The sequence below is a fragment of the Harpia harpyja genome, chromosome 5, assembly GCF_026419915.1.
Source record: "Harpia harpyja isolate bHarHar1 chromosome 5, bHarHar1 primary haplotype, whole genome shotgun sequence".
Lineage (NCBI taxonomy): Eukaryota > Metazoa > Chordata > Aves > Accipitriformes > Accipitridae > Harpia > Harpia harpyja.
This window is the reverse complement of record NC_068944.1, coordinates 75211968-75232576: the sequence shown is the minus strand read 5'-3', so window position 1 is coordinate 75232576 and position 20609 is coordinate 75211968. Positions and strand designations below refer to the sequence as shown.

At 39.6% G+C, this 20609-nt stretch overlaps 1 protein-coding gene across 2 annotated transcripts in view; it reads left to right on the top strand.

Annotated features, from left to right (window-relative positions):
• The window catches only part of PTK2 (protein tyrosine kinase 2), a 227748-nt gene that overhangs the window by 26467 nt on the left and 180672 nt on the right, over positions 1 to 20609 (top strand). For both annotated transcript variants that reach the window (XM_052787688.1, XM_052787689.1), the window contains exon 3: positions 16383 to 16409. The gene's annotated coding sequence lies outside the window, so the exon portion shown is untranslated. The remainder of the gene's footprint in view (positions 1 to 16382; positions 16410 to 20609) is intronic.

The following is a 20609-nucleotide window of genomic DNA, read 5'->3' as shown; positions in this document are numbered from 1 at the left end:
AAGTCACCACCCCCTGATATCACACTTCCCCTCTCTCTATGGTCATGTTCTTAATGACAGGATTGCCTGTTGTTACCTTGCTTTCCTAAATAATTAGACTTGTGCTGCATACCATCTCTCTGTTATCCTCTCTCCCACACTTTTTTGGCTGTAAGCTGATTCCTGCCAAACTCAGCACAGAGGCAGAAACTTCAAAACACAACTGAATGGAGCTGCTGACTTCAGGCTGCTGACATCAGCATGCACACATGGTGTCCCCCAAACTGGTACACTTGGAACTTCGAACCATCCAGAGCACTAGGATGCTTCTTCCCATCTGGTAGCAAGGAGGTGGGGTTGGGGCTTGGGGGTTAGCCAGAATGGTTGTCAGGAGGCAGGTAATGGCAGGTTGGATGAGTTTCATGAATGATTTGCTAGTGTACGGGTGCATTGGGATAAAGGGGCCACACTGATGGTTGTTGTGCTTTCTTGTTACTCAAGGGTGTTCTGAACACTGATGGTGTTGAGTATATGGGTGTGTGGTAAATAAAGCTTTATTAATCTATTCAGAAAAGTTTCTTGATTTTTTTTTTTTTTTTTAGATTTCTTAATTTGGTATTTCAAAACAGTGTATTTAAGTATTTTCATATTTTAAGACGGTAGAGTTGTGTTGGAAGTGTGTAAGGCAGTCTTGTGATCTTGGATATCCTGTTAAGCACCATGCTGTGCCCTTCATTTGCATCTTAGTGTTGCTTTTTAAATTTGGAAGCTTTCTGGCGTTGCTTTCGGTTTTCCTTTGCACTGTAAAAAGTGAAATGCTCTTTACAGCTGCTCAGGTAAGAATAAGTCTGAAAATTTATAAAAACATCCACTAAGGGGATGGGATTCGTATGGCTAAATGGGATAGCAGAAAAATTAATCTTTTTCTAGAGTTTCAGTTTTGGAAGAACTCTCAGGACAGGAAAGCCTTCGGAAGTGTACTTGAAGACCAGTACCAGATAGAGGTTTCCAGCTAATTCTCCAGCTATGGAGAATATGTTGTAGTTTTTTTTTGTTTGTTTATTTTTTTAACCTGTAGATTGATCAGGGAGACATGTCATTGTACTATGGAAAAAAAATGTGAGTCCACTCTAAAAAATTATGCATTTGCACAATGTGTGCTTGCAGACCAGAAAGACAATCATATCCCGGGCTGCATCCAAAGAAGCATGGCCAGCAGGTTGAGAGAGGTGATTCTCCTGCTCTACTCCGCTCTGGTGAGATCCCAGCTGGAGTACTGCATCCAGCTCTGGGGTCCCCAGCACAAGAAAGACTCATGGACCTGTTAGAGCTGGTCCAGAGGAGGGCTGCAAAAATGGTCAGAGGGCTGGAACACCTCTGCTGTGAAGAAAGGCTGAGAGAGTTGGGGTGGTTCAGCCTGGAGAAGAGAAGGGAGAGAAGGGGAGACCTTATTGTAGCCTTTTGATATAGAAAGGGGCCTTATGAGCAAGGCAGAGAGACACTTTTTACTGGGGCCTGTAGTGACAGGACAGGGGGCAATGGTTTTAAACTCAAAGAGGGTATATTTAGATTGGATATAAAAAAGAAATTTTTTATGGTGACGGTGGTGAGACTGGAACAAGTTGTCCGGAGAAGTTGTAGATGCCCCATTGCTGGAAGCGTTCAAGGTCAGGCTGGTCAGAGCTTTGAGCAACCTGATCTGGTGGAAGATGTCCCTGCCTGCAGCAGGGGGGTTGGACTTAGAAGATCTTTAAAGGTCCCTTCCCACCCAAACTATTCTCTGATTCACTGATTCCAGCCTTGCTGGGTTACTGGGGAATGCTTTAGGCCACTGACAGACCTAATCCAGCCAGATCTGCTACAGTGACATGAAAAGTTACTGCTCCACTTTCCGGAGGTCAGAGCTGCCCAGTTCACCCCAAATTCCTCTAGAGGATTTCTGTGGATTTTCTCTTAGCTATAGAAATAGAGACACACTCCATATGTTTCCTTCTGGCCTCGTGACTTTTGTCACTGCTCTGTGATTCAGGAATTGGGAGAAAGGAGATAAATGGACTTACTTAAATTGCATTCATGTGGCAGCAGGGTTAACATCCCTGTTGATTTAGGCTGAAAATAATTATTTCGTTCTTTGAGCTTCCTCTAGTTTGCTCTGAGCTTTCAGTATTCTGTTGTTAAGAACTTGTGCATTTCTTCTTATGTGGGGCTGCGGCAGACAAATACAAAGTAGAAATTATTTCAGCTCCAATTCCGTGACATGCTGTTAGCATATGCAGCCCGAAATTCCTTTGTACTGTCACGAATGCTTAGTTTGCAGAATGATGAAATAAATATTAACTGTACCAGAGCTGACACTGGAATAAGTGCACACTACAATTCTTTAATTTGATCTCTTTCTGCATATCAGCAAAGATGTATGTGCTCAGAAGTTCCTGAAATACTGGCATCCTTGTGCAGTAGCTGGATGATTTTGTGCCAGAATTATTTTAATGTTTTTGAGCAAATTTAAGTTCATGTCCACTCTGAACCTGATTAGATCTTGAACAGCTTGCACTGCAAATTAATCTCTTTGTAATAATTATTGGCAATTTGAATAAGGTTTTTTAATTTGGACCTTAAGCCATTTTCTTTCTCATTTATGCTTCAAGCTTGAACTCAAATGATTTTTTTGAGAGTGAGTTTTAGGATACCTTCATAAGCAATTCAGAGAGGGAAGATGGGGGAAAAGAGATCTTGATGAGCTCAGTGTTGTTTCAATATTTTGATTAATTTTTTTATAAGCATTGCATATGTATTCTGCATTTTATGGGGATAGAAGATGTTGTTACAAAGTATTCTAAATAACTTAGTGTGCTAGGAGTACCTGACACTTCATACATGATGAATTGAAAACTAGATCATAGTGTAATTAAAAAATGTTCACTACCTTCATGTTACTGAGGTGGAAAGTGCATGAAACAACTGTCAGTTCAGTTCTAGATAATCGCTGTGACCAAGTTTAATTCTTTGTTCTCACTCTTACGGGATTTGGTGGCATCTGAATTCGTCCAAGTTGGATAAGGAGCAGAGAAAGCTGGATAGCTTTTTTTTGCTGGTCTTTCCTTCTTCCATGCCTAATGAATGATCAGAAAAGGAAAAGCTTTTTAGAGAATAGTCCTGAAATAATTTATGTTTGTTTGAAATAACAAAGGACGTGAGCTGGTGTTGGATTTTCAGGCAGATGGAATGGTGGGGTAATGAATAAACTACAATATCAGTGAAGAATTTAAAAAGCTTAACAATGTTTTTTCTTGGTTTAGGCTTTATTATTGTTGCAGTAATTTCCTACAGATTATGTTGTGGTACAAAAGATTTAAGTTTTACAGTCTCCTAGCACTCATTGCTGAGGCAGAAGCACGCTTTTCTTCTGTATGCTTCTTTGTGGTCTTGAATTCTTATTTTTGTTCACTAAGTCCAACGTACACAGGGCTCTACCAAATACGCTTATATAGTTACGATTTTTGTAGCTCTTTTCTGTTTATTCTTAAAGGACTACATGATTTTCTTTATTTCTGCCAATGCATGTTACAGCTAACTTGGCTTGCTGATAAGGAATCATTATACATCAGCAGGATATGTATTCACCATTAGTACTGCATTTTATATATCAACAAAGCAAGTTCAATTAAGATGTAATTGTCCAAGTGTACACACTATATGATCCCTTTGCATAAATGGAAAAAGCTGTTACTGAAATATGTCACTGTGTACGTTTCAAGTGAAACAGCACTGTTTCTTAACATCACCAGCAGAAATAGTAAATTTCAGACTTTTTTTTTAATAGTAGATGCATTTTGTATTGGAAAAGTATTTTTTTCCTAAGAAGTCATGATAGACTTAAAATTCATTTTAAATAGATGTGTAATACTCTGCAGTACTTAAATACTTATCAATATAAGGTAAGTCAGACTTATTAAGGGACTTGGTGATTTTTAGCTAAGAAAGTAATGAGCATGTCTTGTGAACAGCACTCCGTCAGGATTCCTTTCCCTGCTGCTGCCCTTAAAATTAGCTTGTTAGTTATTTGTGAGGAAAATTGGTTTGACAGCCCTGAAGGCAGAAGTGTTCATTTCACAGTACAAATAGTGCCGTCATGCCACAGCCTTGGCCCTGGGATGACAAGAGCTGCTTCTTGGAGAACCAGCTCCAGTCTCGCCCCAGGACCGTTTGGGTACTTCCAGCTGTGGGGCTGCCAGAGAGGGCTGGCTAGTAGATGTGTCTCCTGTAACGTGTTAACTTCTAGCTTCAAACTGTTGTGTGGACTCCCAAATGTTTTTATACAGCAGCTTTCTGTCGTTGTCTTCTGATATTCTCTGGATAATCTAATCAGTTTAAATTGAACCTTGATAAATTTTGGGTAAGGTTGTAAGCTGCTTGTTATCTCATCTGAGACAGCAGGGACCTGGACCTAGAACTTGTTCTGTTTGGACCCATGTATTTAGCCAACCTGGTTTTGGCGAGGAACCTGCATAGGAGATGTAAAGTGCATATAAATTGAGAGTTGTCTTTGCTGTCCTTGCTCTTTCTCCCTAGTGTCTGTGGAGTTTGTCAGTATTGTATGAAATAATATTTTATGAGATTTGACTTTAAAAATCGCAGTCGTGGTTTGTGTAGGAAGCGCAGCTTGGGTTAGCTGCTGGGGAGGTAATGGCAGTGTTAACTAAAACCCACAGCTCTTAGACACAGTGTTGAGTCTACAGAATATAGAGTTTATAGCATATCTAGTGTTTGTCTGCCACCTAACATGTAATGAATCTTAAATCTTTCTGCAAGTATTTCTGGTGGTCTTAATCTGTTTCATGCCAGAGGCAGAGAGAAATAACACTTTCGATTTTGTCAAATTAAGTTTTTACTGTGCATTAAATTGATTAAATAGAGCAGCAGATTAAGGCAAAAAATACTATTTTAAATTGTAATTCAGGACTGATAGAATCTTAATGATGCCAAGCTGGAGTTTTTCAGTGGGTTTGTGGATATGAGAATCCATTAATCATATACGCTAGACTTCGTGTGCTACTGTATTAGAAACAAACTAAATGATGTGCTCACTTTGCTGATATGAGTAATGGCCGTGTTTGGAAGTCACAGCAAATAGAATATGGAAGTTGCATGTGTGTTGTGTTCTGTCAAGCCAACTGGGTCTCTTGTTTGATCATGTTCTTGCACAGAACAGACATGTTGGGGATTTTCCTTTTACACGAACGACACTGTCTTTTGAGAGTTGCTCTCCGACGGCTACATGACAGAACCAATTAGGAGAAGAAAGCCCGTCTCATGTTGTGTACTGAAATTCTTCTGTCTGCAGTTTTGTTCCCCCACTACCTCCTTTTTTCCTTTGTAATGTAGTTTTCACCAGTCATTTCTTTTGGTTTCTTTGTCCTGGTGTGTGTGTGTGTGTGTGTCTGTCTTTTGCTGTTTTTTCTGCCTGTGGTTCGTCCCTACCTTGCTTGTCATCTTTTTTTGCTGTCTTAATTCGTCCTCTGTCTCCTTATCATCTGGAAAAGTGTATGAAAGGGGACAGAGAAACAGAGGAGAAGCTAAGGAAAAGATTTTTCTCTATTTCTGCTGGTGCATCTGCTGTGTATTGGGGGGGGGGGAGGGAACCAACTTAACACAAGTACTGCTATCATGAAGCATAGCAAGAACAATTAATAATGTCAGTTCAGATGAATGCATAATATAGAGCTCTATAAGGACTCTTTTGCCTTTTCCTGATTTGTTGTCTTTATTTCTGTTGCCCCTAAATTCCTATTTAAGACCCTGAGGTAGGCTCTGTGTCTTTTTTGGCTTAAAAATGATTACGTATGCTTGTGCCACAACAGAAATAATAATGTTTGGTTTTGTCTCTGTGCTAATTCTTGTTGCCCTGTGTCTGTTCTGTTCTTTGAATAAATTATTAGTCAGTCTAGATGGTTCTTGAAACAATATTCCTTTGTGACCTAGGTTTTGGAAAGCTTTTTTGACTTTTTCTTCCAAAAAGAAAAAACCCACCAGAATTACACTTTGCAGCATGTTGTTATTCCAAACAGTACAGTAGTTAGAAGCGTTGTAATCTGTCTTATACACCCTAAGATGTGTAAGACTTGCTGAAACAAGATTACATTAAAGGGGTTATCCTTCTGCCTGTGGTGGTAAATTTACTGGAAGTTTATCTAGGACACTGAGCATGCTGTCCTCAGTTCTCTGAGATCCAAAACTCATGTCTCACCGGAGAACTGATTTCAGACTCTCTGTAGCTCTGGCTGCAAATGCCCCTTATAAGCCATATGCTTGTGGAAATGCCCATTCGTTGTAAAGGGATGTTATGCTTCACTTTGGGAACAAGCTCAAACTGCAGCAAAATTTTTCTCCATCCATAGTATTGCTATTAGACTAAGGAAACACCAATATTCTTGTTAAAAACAGATTTCATCTTGTTTATTTGGGCAGATTCCTGTACAGAACAAAACTTCTGCAGCTGCTGTCAAGCTGGCTTTGAATGCCTTGCAGTAATCCCATTGAGATCAATAAAACATTTTATTTTTTAGGCACTAAGTTAGTTAATCTTTTCATGCATGCAATTGTTAACTAGTAACGGCCCTTTTTTCTTAGGTAAGTACTATGTATGTGCAAAGGTGATAATCTTCTGTTAAACTTTTGACAAACTACTTTGTGTGTGTGTTCTTTACTGAAAAGCTGTCCTTTAAACTTTTTCCCTCTCCCTCCCTTCTGGCTGCATTGATTATCTTCAACCTCCTTTCACTCATCTTGAATGTTCTATAACTTCAAATGAAAAAACTTAGAACTTTTACTTCTAGCTTCTGAAAAACTGCTCTAACAATGGAATCCATGTGTGGGCTATAACCATGGAAACAGCATAATTTTACAGTGGTGGAACATGAAGGGAAATGACTCTCCCAACTTTCTAAGAATTTGTCTTTAAAAAAAAAAACAAACCAAAAACAAACCAACCAAACAAAAAAACCTTACCAAATACTGTTTTAGTATTCCAAAAAGAAACTTCGGGAGGGTTTTTTTTTGTTTTTTGTTTTTTTGGGGGGGGGGGGTGTTACATTGAGTCTGTTACTCTAAATCTTTTTAACTAGTTATCCTTTTAAAAACAAACCAAGCCCGCCATGCCCCCCTAAAAAAACACCCAAGAAAGCAGCTTTCTCTTACATTGTAGTCTGGGATGTGTAGCTCCATTTGAGTAATTTTTCAGTATTTTGCCTTAAATACTTTTTTCCCTAATTCTTTCCTGTTCTTGGTTGTGTTCTTTGTGTTCATTTCTGTACCTGGAAAAACATTTATTTTACGTTCTGAAACATCTACATGCTCTTGCTGAGTTCCTGTCATATGTAGAGTGCAAAACAGCTTTACTGGCATGCAGTGCTTTGTATTTGAGTGCAGGAACTATAAAATCCTGTCACCTTTTGAAAACGTGGGTGACTTGTGGTGGCACACTGCATGTCATGAGTCCATCATGGAAAATGACAAGGGAAATTCAATGACAGCCAGCAATGTCAAGACAATGTTTTTTGAGAAAAAAATTCCACTAAACTTGCCACTTTTAAGAACAAGCACTCTGTAGTACAAATAGGGGATCACTAGACACATATAGAGTGCATGTCTACAGCTTTCCCTAAGCTTGCCTGAGGGCCTGAATTGTTAGGTTCATAAAATGTCACAGTATTTCCATCAGGATCACATGATCTTGGGTCATAGTGCTGCAGATATTCCTGATAGATCTGAACCAGATGTCCCTCCTTAAACACCTTAAGCTGTTTTAAAGCTTCCTGGGCTTGTTCAGAGTTAAACAGTTTTCTTTTTGCAGTAAGCCATTAAAGGATAAGAACATTCCTACAATGTCGCTGACATATTCTTAAAACAGCCCTTCTGATTGAGTAGGTATTCTTACAGGTTACGTCTAAAGCTTGTGGCTGCCCTGCGTCTTCACAGAGCTGTGACGGGGAGTTTAAGAACACAAGAATCATAGAATCATTTAGGTTGGAAAAGACCCTTAAGATCATCGAGTCCAACTGTAAACCAAACACTGCCAAGTCCACTACTAAAACCCTGTCCCTAAGCACCACATCTACACGTCTTTTAAATACCTCCAGGGATGGTCACTCAACCACTTCCCTGGGCAGCCTGTTCCAATGCTTGACAACCCTTTTGGTGAAGAAATTTTTCTTAATATCCAATCTAAACCTCCCCTGGCACAACTTGAGTCCATTTCCTCTTGTCCTATCCTTGTTACTTGGGAGAAGAGACTGACACCCACCTTGCTACAACCTCCTTTCAGGTAGTTGTAGAGAGCAATAAGGTCTCCCCTCAGCCTCCTTCTCTCTGGGCTAAACCACCCCAGTTCCCTCAGCCGCTCCTCACAGGACTTGTTGTCTAGACCCTTCACCAACTTCGTTGCCCTTCTTTGGACATGCTCCAGCATCTCAATGTCTTTCTTGTAGTGAGGGGTCCAAAACTGAACACAGTATTAAAGGTGCTGAGTACAGGGGGATGATCACTTCCCTAGTCCTGCTGGCCACACTATTTCTGATAAAGAGATGCTGCTGGATGAGACCAGTGACCCTCCAGCCCAGCAGTGTGGCTCTGTGGCAGCAGAAGGCGTTGTTCACATAAGAGTTTGCACGCCTGGCCCTGTATTTCCTTGGCATCCCCATTGTGTCAGGGATGCCAGCTGGTACCTCCCTTACTAGTCCTTGTCATCTTTCCTTGTCAACCTCCTGTGAAGCAAAGTATCTTTGAGCTTGCTGATGGTACCTGCCTCCACACCCTTCCCTAGCAGGAACCTCAGGAAGCTCACTGCTAGCTGTGAAGAGAGGCACTGTTACTGGTTTGAAGCTAATTCCCGGCAGTTTCTTAAAATGTCTCCTACTACTCATACTGGCAAGATTTGATGAACAGTTGTGCTGCATTGATTTGCTTTTCCTTTTTCTCCGCCCCCCCCCCCCCCCCCCATCCCGCCTTTGCAAGCTGTGGTTGTATTCACTGTGAGCCTCATGTCCTCCCAGGTTTTGCAGTCTGGCCTCACATGGCAGCTGCTCCATCCCTTGATCACTTCAGCTGCCCTGCTCTAGACATTCTCTAACTCCCCTTTGTATTCCTTCTGGTGCAGAGACCAGAACTGAACACAAGATGTGGATGCTTTATTGTTTTATACAGTAATATGCTTAAGTATCACATTTTCAGTACACTTCCTAATGACACACAATGTTTTACTGCCTTTTTTTGGTCAGCTACTACACTTGGAGCTGATGATTTCAGAGAAAACAGTGACTCAGCCTTCCTCCTGCAGTTGGAACTGGAGAAAGTGCAAGTGTTAAGTGGTTAAGGAGGTATTGCTCAGAATATTTTCCCCCTAGATGCATTATACCACATCTACATGTTGAAGTGTATCTGCTGTATTTTAGCAATTTACTGCATTTTGTGAGATCCTTCTGGATTCTTTTTTCCAATTGGCATGGCTTTTGCCTACCTGTAAGAGTTTATCACCTGCAGACTTGAAGATTTCACCTACCCATTTTGTGATGCTGAGTAAAACCAACTCTTGGGGACCCTGCTCTAGTCTATTCTCTATCCATACGTCTCCTCTCCATAGGCAAAAGGTGTATATAGTACTTGTGTTGATATTGAGAATAAACTTGTATCTGAGTTGCTCAGATACTGCATGTTCTGTAACTTGGTGTGTAATGAGATTGATCCCACCTGCCCTGAGTAATGATTGAGTAATTTCTCTTGTTCTTCTTAACCTCCTTGAATGTAGCTTCCACCAGAACTCTTTTGTTTAATATCTTACTGTTGAGTATGCCTGGTCTAAAATTTGGCTACTGGTGGCTGGGTAGATAACTTTGTGGACATGCTCAATGGTGTGGTGTAAATGAATTTGAAGCTTCCAGGTGCATGCTCTTCTAGTTCAGGGCAGAGCTCAGCTGAGATGAGGGAAAATGCATGTGGATTACTCTCAGCATCTTAATCAGAATTTGGATTTTTTCAATTTCAAACCCTAGTATTTAAGAACCATAAGCAGAGTGATTTACAAGGAACTTCTCTCAGTGGGAGAGGGGAAATTGTGATTGGAAAGTGTTGAAAGATTTTTTTTTTTTTTGTAGATCCTGTAAACTAAGGAGACTAAATATTGCTGTTGTTTTTAAATCACAGTGGGTGGGAAGCAGAAGGCAGGTATAAGCAGAAGATTGGGGGCAGTGAGAAGAATGCAACAGTTAATTAGCTACTGATTTGTCAATTTGTTGTCAGTTATGGAAGCAGATGTAAACTGAACATGTTCCTGAGGTACAGGACAAGTTAGCTGACACTGACACTTGTACTGCTGTAATAACATTATGCTCATGTGTGTTTAAAGCTATTTGAGGTATGTCACATATGGTGGTGATCATACTGTAAATGTGCCTAGTACCTATTTTGTCAACCAAACTTTATCTGAAAAAAACCTTTGTGTTGGAACTTCAGTTGGTCCTCTAACTTCTCATTGCGTTAGTTTTGTGTTGCTTTTGTGTTTCAGATGCAGCTGGTTGCATTAAAACTAGTAACTGGTTAAACAAAACTTCTCAAAAATATGACATAGGCTGTGCATGTTTCCCAAGGAGGGTCTCATAGTGGTTCATTCTTGGCTGCTTGCTAGTTAACCTTTTCAATAGACATAAATGAAAGCATTAAATCGTTACTGCTGATATTCGCAGTTGAAGCACAGATTTGAACAAAGGTAATAAAGGACTACAGTGTAACATGGATCTCCTGTGAAGTAGAGTTGTAAACAAAAGATGTGTGGTTTTTGTACACTGTATTTCTGATCTGGCCAAAGCACAAAAAAATGCTGGCAAGTTTTGTGAATGGAGGTGTCTGTCCTATAACTGTCCCACTTCATGTCTTCGTGTGGTAACAGATAAAAATTTGCAGTTAATGCTGGATATTCAGCTGCTGCTGTGCCTAAGGCAAATGCAGTAAATATGTCAATAGGTGAAAAAACTCCATCTAAGTAAGCAAATAGTATTTTTAGTGCTGTTATGATTGACATATGAATACTGTGTCAGGTATTGGTGTTTGCAAATTGGGGAAGCTACTAAAAGCAAGAACAGTTTGAGCATTTAAAGAGTTGTAAGGATGATCAAAGGTTTAGAAAAATGGGCCTTTATAGTGATCCACTTGTACCTCCCATTTTACATAGCTAATATAAGATTTTGAGTTGCTCTTTAAAATTGCCCTGAAGTAGCCTTAATGGGAAATGATATAATAAAGGGCTGTTAACATTCAGCTCTGCAGATTGCTAAAATAGAAGTAGGTTAGATTTAGGTTAGAATTAAAGGATGCACTTTTAATGATGAAGGAAAAAAATACATATATGAAACAATCTAATTGGTGGTTTATGCAGTCTTTTAATCATGTTATAAAACTTTTTAACAGCTTTTCCTTAGTGGGTGTGTTGTCAGAATGAACTCATCATATGTCCAAGGTCTTCTCTTGATAGATGGGTGATCATGGATAAATCCTTCAGTTTCTCAACAAATGTAATTTTACAAAGCAGTTTTTTTGAAAGGTGACTTGTGTTTTCTACTTAGTTATTTGCTCTTTAAAAAAAGAAAAATATTTTTACATAGATTATGAGATCTCAGCATCATTAAAGATTAGAGGAACATCCAGCTGCCTTTTTAGCCTGCCAGAGAATAATAGGAAGGGAGACTTCCAGGCTGTTGAATCCAGTCTGCAAGACAACATTCTTCAGCATCAGTCACACAGGCTAAAAGCTGAATATGTGCATGTATTCCTAAATGGTTTTCGTATCGGTAGATAAATGGGAAAATAGCATCTTATGTTGTGTCTGTGATGATATTCCTCGTTCAGTTGGAAGGATCATTGTCAAATGATACGTGCTACTCAGCTTCCTGGAGACTGTGGTCTGTGGTTCTTTGTGTGCTGCAAGCCTTTACTCTTCATTGGAATGAGAGATTTGTTCATGAACTGAGTGTCTAAATTCATTTCAAGGGAATACTGTTAGGCTAGAGTCAGTCAGTTACTGCTACAGGAGACCAGGATTAAATTTCTTGTGGTCTGCTGCTTACCACAGCTCTGGAAAGGGATCAGTGCTGCAGATGGGGTGAGAGTCTAAGCCTCTGTAGTTGTCCATGAGGCCATATTCTCATTTTACCTTGAGGTAGGAACATGAAGCTCACAAAATATTCCTGCTTTTAATGATTAGATGTTACTCTTGGAAAGAAGATTTAAAGTTGCGGCTCCATTTCCAAGAAAACATTTGAGGAGACTGCAATGCAAAATGCATAGTTTCATAAAAACAAATACAGTGTTAGAACTATCTGGTACTCAAGGCATCCATAAATCATAGGAAAAGCTATTTGTGACAGGGTCCACAAAGCCTGTTTGAGGACTATACTGCCCGAAATTATCTCAATGGGTAGAGAAGTAATAGTAGTATTCTTTCTTTAAAATATAGTCTTTTTTTTGTTCCTCAGTGAATTCGTATAGATAATTGGTTTACTTGGTAAGTTTTCTTTGGCTGAGGAACCTTCTTATTTTGTAGCACCTCTAATGTCATTATAGCTCCTTTCCTGTTCTGTTATTGTCATCTGTGTATGGTATTACAGACACCTTGGTTGGAAAGGACCTCTTGAGGCTATCTGCTCCATCCTCCCAATATCTATTTGGGGTAAAAACAGTTTTCCTTGAGAACTGGTAACCTTTACAAGGTATGTAAGAGTTTGTAAAGAATATGGTCCGAAAATTATTTTTCTTTCTGCCTAGTCAAACTGACAGTTTGCTCCCTATCTAGCAGTATGGTAAGACATGTAATAAATGCAGAACATGTCTGATCCCTTGAAAGTATCAGTAGGACCAGAAGCGCAAGAAATCTTATTAATTCTTAATTTCACTTTGAAGAACTACTTTGGAGCAGATAGGAAATGTAAGGTTGGTTCATGTTGTACAGCTGTAAATGTGGTTTGTGTGACAGTGTTCACATGCATTCAGGAAATGAGCTGTGGGAGAAAAGTCAGTCCAGACCTCCATTGCGTGAGGGAATCCTCACCAACAGGACAGCTCCCCCAAATGCTTTCAAGTCTCTCCTTATAGTCACAAACCAGATTAGGACCCTAAGTTTTGTTTTTTCCCTTCAAATCTCAGCATTGAATGACTTTTTCCTGTATAGAGATCTGAATGCTATAATGCCCTTCAAAAAGGGAAAGGTTTTGCACAGCAAAGGCGGCAAGTTTGTAAACGTGATCTGAAATGAGTACCTGCCTAAATGCATAGTCTTAATTTACTTCTCAGTGGATTAAGCTTTTAAAATGTTGCCAGAATCCACTAATCTTTTTTCAGTGTTAGATCTTCAATGAAAAACCATATTTGGAGAATAAAGCTAGGAAGTTTCAAGCCAGAAAAGATGAGAGTGAGCTGGGGGGACAGCGTAAACCCAAGGGTAAGAAATACCAGAGTTCCTGATGTGACTCTGCAGCTAACAGAAACACATGAAGGTAATGAACGTTTCACTTACTGTTGTGCTGTCTGGGCACACACACACATACACACAAAAGTGGAATTGTTACTTTTTATCTTTGGAATCATGACAGTGTTTGCTTCGTTTATGCTATAAAGAGTTGATATTTCTGTAGTGGCTGGTGTTTGCCAGAATTAAGATGCATTAGCCTATAGAGGACCTTCTGTTTAAGGGAAATCTTTGAAAAATATGATACAAATAACTTGCGAAGTGCATTTATCAGTCTACTCAAAATTGCATATGACCTTCAGGCTTCAATTTCTTTTGTCCTGCTTGTTTTTAAATCTAGTGTGTGTCAGTTAATCGTAGAAAATGGTCTCTCTTACACTAAATTGTATTAGAAGAATGTGTACTTGCAGGAAGTTGTTCAGTATACTTGTCCCAGAGGTGTAGTATCTCGTCAGTTAATGCACTTATGGAACTAATTTGCAGTGGAACATGGAAGTAAGAAATCATTACAGTGTTTGACTTAAATACAGTAATGGTGCTGTTCGTGTAGGTACCCCATTTGGGTAGGTCCCAGTGCAGTAATGGGATCTATGTGACTGTTGGTGCATGTGTGGGGAGAGATCACAGCGGAAACAGCGGCCCAGGTGTTAGGGACAAACACTAGAATATGATCAAGTCTTTTGTAAGATAAAAAATATGTATGTGTCTTAGCTGCAGAGCTTTCCCTGGAGGTGTTTGAAATTGCATGGCTAAGTTCCTGGAATGTAAATTAATGTTTTTTGCCTATCTCTGTGTACATGATAATGTATTTTTCTGGTGGTTATGTTTACCGTTATTTTCTTGAAATCTATTGTGTAGGCACACTTAACCAAATAGTCTGCTTCAAGAATAATAAATGCTGTGATAACATATTTCCAATACATCAAGAATTAGAAGAAAATTTTAACACTGCTCCTAATTTTTTGTAGTAACTTAAAATTTTCAATGTTCTTTAATTTTAATTATAAAAGGAATTTAGAAGTTAGTTTCTATCACTGTAGGAAAATTAAAATCAAATATGGTATTTTCTACTCTGCAATTTTAGTTGTTTTGGTCAGGTGGGTGGCTACAGTTGTTCGTATTGTGTATTCTAGTGACAAGCAGGAATTTTTTTGCGACATAAAAAAGTGCACGGAAACTATCAAACATATAAACAGACAAAAAGATGTAACCTTTCTCTTTATTTAACTTTCCAAATAATTGTCACTGCAACATATTTTCCTGCTGGAAGAAGGCTCCATATGCGCTGATCTGGATTCTGTGCAGGAGCTGTTGCAGGAGGCGACTTGAGGTTTTTCCTTCCTGCAGTTTATGCATCTTCTTCCCGTCTCGGTTTCTCCTATGTCAAGGCATTTCTTATTACATAAGATGGTTTTGTTCATAAGCAGACAGCATGATGAGCATCTTTTAAATGTACCCTATTATCTTTTTAAACTTTATATATTCTACCAGAATAAAGCATGCAATATTTTCTCTATTTTTTGTGGTGTCCTATTGCTATTTTCATTTTCTGTTTTAACTGTGTTTCAGCTTTGTGTGTTGCCATTTCCTTGTCACCTCAGAGTACTACAGTTCATTTTTGAAAATTTTAGTAGGCTGCCTTTGAATTTCAGGTGTAATTCTCTCTGGTATTCAAATTTTATCATGTTTTGCAGCCACAAACATGGATTGTAAATGAAAGCAAGCATGATGTTAAGAATCTGTTGGTGGGAGCGGGGCTAATAAGTTTATGAAGCCTTGTTATTTCTTCTAATACGTAGCAAAGCAGTGACCATCTGCCCTGATAATCTCTGAATCTGTTCCAGTTGCTACTTCTGTGGGTAAAGTTCAATTTGCATGTGGATTTTTGTACCCAGTACAACAATTTTATTACTCAACATTGCTGTCTCCTTGTAACCAAACAACTGTGCAGACGTTTTTCTTAGGTTCAGTTCAGTTTCTTACTCATTTGTTTTACTAGTTCCCCTTTCTCATCACCCCATACTCGTATTTATTTCAGCTTTTGTTAACCCCTTGATGTGTGTCCCTAGTCCTCGTCCTTACAGGCTTTGAGTAAGTCTTGCTTTCTAGTTCTTTGTGGGTTCTAGTTTCTCTTCTGAACTCTGATCAGCACCTCAAGTCCCAGTTACGATCACGTGTACTGAGATGACAAGTAGATGTATGAAAAGCAGGCAGAAGGAATATAATGAATTATAGTTTATATAATTACCTATTTAGGAAAATCTAATGTATATGCATTTATACCTTAAAGAAACATAGGTATAATTTTTAATATCTATTTAGACTGAGACAGTGGTTCTTGTAAGTTGATTGCAGCTCAAGACAGCCTTGGCATTCAATATAAAAATCTTCAGCAACCATGGCTCATGTGCCTCGGTGACAAAAATCAGTCTCCTTTATTTCTTCTGTTTCATACTTGCCCATTTGTAAGCTTGGCTACCTTTTCTCTAAAGGTTTAAGAATAAAGAAAACATACAATAATGTCCTCTTCATATGCAAAGACTCACCCTGACACTTTCAGCTCTGAAATTATGTAGGTGATAATGTTGAAATCCGTATGTAACACTTTAATTTGTACTTAGTGACCTGTATTCTGCTGTAGTAATTACACTCATTGCCTAGCAGTATAATCTTTGTCCTTCAGTTAGGTGGGCAAAACATAATCTTGTTAATGAACAGGGTGAGACAAGGAAAATGCATTTGATTTGCATGTGGCATGCCTAGCAGCTAGTAAATTGTTTCAGATAATGTGCTTTATTAAATAAGTACAGACTTGCAGAAAAAATGATTAGGCCAATGCAATTTTAGAGCTATTTTTCCTTCTGTTTCTAAATGTATTTCTTCATCATTACAGATATTTCAAGACTTCCCTTGCCAGCAGGTAAGTTCTCTTCTTTCACTTGTGTCTTGATGTGACAGCAGGCAGCTTTTTCAGGGCTTGCTTGCAATATAGTCATGCTTTTATATAATCGGAATATTGGTTCTTATTGGCACTGTCATGGTACTTAGTCATGTGGGGATCTGAGGTCAAAACAAAACCTGTTGAGGTACAGATTTTTTTTACATTTAAATAGTGTATTTTGACAAGGGGAGGAGGTAACTGAGATATATTTATATGCAGTTGTTAAATATGCATGGGATATAATTAATGCTTAAAATGACTCAGCACAGTGTGTGATGCAGCTGTCAGAAGAACAGATTAGGAGCAGACGCAAATAGTATTAATGGTGAATCAGAGGGACAATGTGCAAGGAAATGTGGATGGGTGGTTTATGGGGGAAGGAGTCTCCCCAGGTGGTAGCGGGGAAGGTGACATACATTTTCACTTGGCTGGGGCCACAGGTGGCTTGTGCTGGAGCTGGAAATATCCCTCTGCTCTGTTGGACGTTGTGTCTTCTATCAGTGGTGTTTAAAAATGAAAAAAAAATTAAAAAAAAAACAAACCCCCAAAAACCACAAAAAAACAACCCAACCAAAAAACCCACAGAAAAATGACAACAAAACAACAAAACCCAACCCCATTGACCTGATTTTTAAAAATAGCAGGTTTTGTTTTTTGATACATTTGATCTTTAACCACGTATTAAGCTTTATAAATTCACTTGTGCTGTGGGCTCAAGTTGTGATGTAGAGCTCAGAATGAAGATATCTTCTGTTCTGTAGTGTTTTGTGCGTCCATTCACCATTTGTAATGTGAATTCTGGAATCATAACTGTAGTATGTGTAGTATATTCCTGGCTGAGCAAGGGATTGTATGTTCATTATCAGGCCTGCTGCCTTTTGCCCTTACTCTGCGTTGGTGATTTTGCTTATGTATCCATTTTTTTATTTCTTCTTACTGAGATGTACTTCATATCTGTCCACAAAATACCTTTTTACAAGTGTATATCTAAAGTATATCGGTACTTAGTCAATACGAATCTGCTCTGGAGGTAGTTGCTCTTTCCTGTTTGAATCAAATGGCAATTTCAGTTAAAAGCTTGATAGCTGATGTGCTCTCATCTTTCCACACTAACTTTAGAGTGGCTGTTCTGGAAAAAATCATGTTTGCTTGAAGCGAACTCTAAATGTCGAAGAAGTTCTCTTTTAAGGAAAACAACTTTAAAATGATTTTGAGTGCTGAGAGCGTTTGTCAGGAAGGCAAGTACTTGTGGAGAATATTGGAAAAATAAATGCCTGGTGGTTGGGTCAGGCTGATGGGAAGATAAGGGTGGCTGTGGTTTTTTTTTCTGCGGCTTCTAAAACAATGATGTGTGATGAAACTTCTTCTGAGTTTCCATTTGGGACTTGAAGAGTTTGGTACTGTGAATCTGAGTCACAATGAGACTATTATTTTCAATTTGGGCATGTGTGTGGGAGTGTCCTAATTGTACTTTTTAGCTGTGTCATTGAAGTACTGATAGAAGGCAAAAATTTGCCCAGGGTTTTGAAAAGGTAACCTTTTTCCATGGTATGGCAAGAGGCCTTTATAGAGGGTAGAAAAGCTGTATACCACGGCTTGCCTATAGCAGGGATTTGACAGTATTCACTGATAAGCAAACTAAGGAAACCTGTTTTAAAAAATGCTTAAAATATTATCAAAAGAGAAGGATGTGTCAAATGGAGTCCCACAGAGGTCTGACTTGCCCTGTGGTATTACGCTATTTCCATTAATGACCATGATGACAGACTTTATGTGCCTATTTAATCTGCCAGTAGCACCAATACAAAAAGAATTACAAGCACATTGGATGAGGGGATTAAGATTTAAAAGAAATTTGACAAATTGGAGAAATAGCCAGGATAAAAGATATAATACATTTGAATAAAGATGAAGTTCTACATTCAAATGGGAAGTTTTAATCATCAGAACTCGATTTTGCAATAAATAACGGTATTTTCTTATTTCAAGTTTTGAAGAACTTTTATCTTTTTTCTGGGTGCCACTTTTAGCAATGGAGAACAGATGTCACTAAAAATGCTCTCGCTTTTGCCACCTGGTTTTAGTACTCTTAAATTTGCATCATAATGTGGGGGCTCTTGCGATGTTTGAAGATTTTGCAGTAGGGAGGAGACTACTTGGAATGGTCTTTATTGTAGTGTCTTGTTTGAGGTTATATTACATGTAAATTTGTTAGTCAGTGGTATACCACAGTCATCCAGAACATTGCCTTTTCGCTTTGATTTCATAGCAAAATCTTCATGTAAAGAAGGATTGTTTGCGTGCTGTTGAAAGCATTAGTTGATTAGGTTGTTAGTTAAATCATTACTCAGGACAGTTATCCTATATTAACCTGTATCACTGCTTTGAAGTCTATGGGTAACTTGGTTTTTTACTACCTTGTAATTAAGGCCATGGATATGAGCATAGAGAGTTTTTGGAATGTGAACCAGTAGGGGCTTGGTGGGCAACCTGCTAAAATACTGTAATTTGAAAGCCAGATAGAGAGCACAGTACGCCTGTCTATATATGAAGTTATCTTTGAACATGAGTGTGTTCACAGTATGCCCGGAGGAATGAAAGACTGGTTTCCTTTGGTAAATACAGTTAAACTTTATCTGTTGGCACTGTTGGGATTAAAAACAATGCTTCCTGCATTTTGTCACCCTCTGAATTTAAAACAGGTATAGCATCTGTGTGATGTAGGTGACTCTTCTTTAGACTTGGTCCTTCGTTCTTGATCCTGTAGTGCAAATAAGTATTCGTTACCAGAATCAAGAAATAGTAAGGAAGCAAAAAGCTATACCAAAGAACTATACCAGTGTTATGGGTTTGTGTGGTGTGGTTTTTTTGGTAGTGGGGGAGGATGCCGCAGGGGTGGCTCCTGTGAGAAGCTGCTAGAAGCTTCCCCGGCTCCAAGTCGGACCCACCTCTGGCCCAGGCTGAGCCCATCAGTGATGGTGGTAGCGCCTGTGGGAGAACGGATTTAAGAAGGGGAACCTGCAGTGAGTGAGGGGATTGGAATGTGAGAGGAACTCTTCTGCGGATACCGAGGTCAGTGAGGAAGGCAGGGAGGAGGGGATGCCCCTGCAGCCTGTGGGGATACGGCAGGCTGTCCCCCCCCCAGCCCATGGAGGGGAGCGGGGGAGCAGATGCCCACCTGCAGCCCGGGGAGAGAGGAGTCCACGCCGGAGCAGGGGGATGGATGCCCCCCAAGATGGCCGCCGCTTCCTGGGGAAGCCCGCCCTGGAGCAGGCTGTGACTGAAGATCAGCCCATGGAAAGGACCCATGCCAGGGAAGTTTGTGAGGAACTGCAGCCTGCAGGAAGGACTCATGTTGGAGAAGTTCATGGAGGACTGTCTCCCATGGGAGGGACCCCAGGGTGGAGCAGGAAGGTGTGAGGTGTGATGAACTGACCCCAACCCCCATTCCCTGTCCCCCTGCGCCACTGGGGGGAGGAGGTGGAGAGAACTGGGAGTGGAGTTGAGCTGGGAAGGAGGGAGGGGTGGGGGGAAGGTGTTCTAAGATCTGGGATTTACTTCTCATTATCCTTGTTTTGATTTGGTTGGTAGTAATTTACACTGATTTTGTTTTTTCCCCAAGTTGAGCCTGTCTTTTGCCCGTGACCATAAGTGGTGAGTGATCCTTCCCAGTCTTTGTCTTGACCCACGAGCCTGCCTTTTATATTTTCTCCTCATCCCACTGTGGCCAGGGCAGAGGAGTGAGCGAGTAGCTTCGTGGTGCTTTGTTACTGGCTGGGCTGAAACCACGGACAACCAGATAGGTAGAGAATAAAGACAAATATAAGAAATGAGCATATACTGGGGTTTTGGTTAAAAATGGAACTAAACGTTCTCCCAAAATGGAATCTTAGGTGCAGATGTTTGTTCTTGATGACTCTCTCCTTCAGAGAACATCTGGCGAGTCAAGTAAAATCTTCCTGTCTCCTAGCATAAGGTATCGAAAAATTAATAGGAAATGAGTATCCTTTGTGCAGCTTAATTCCAGATATGCAGTATATTTGACGTCTGTCTGGTTTTGTGTACATTTTTTTGATGTATATCATACAATTTAGGTAAGCACCATCCACATAAAGTCATTGTTACATTGAAATACTAAATGGTTTTTGAACTAGTTTTAGTTTCAATTGCTCAGTTAGG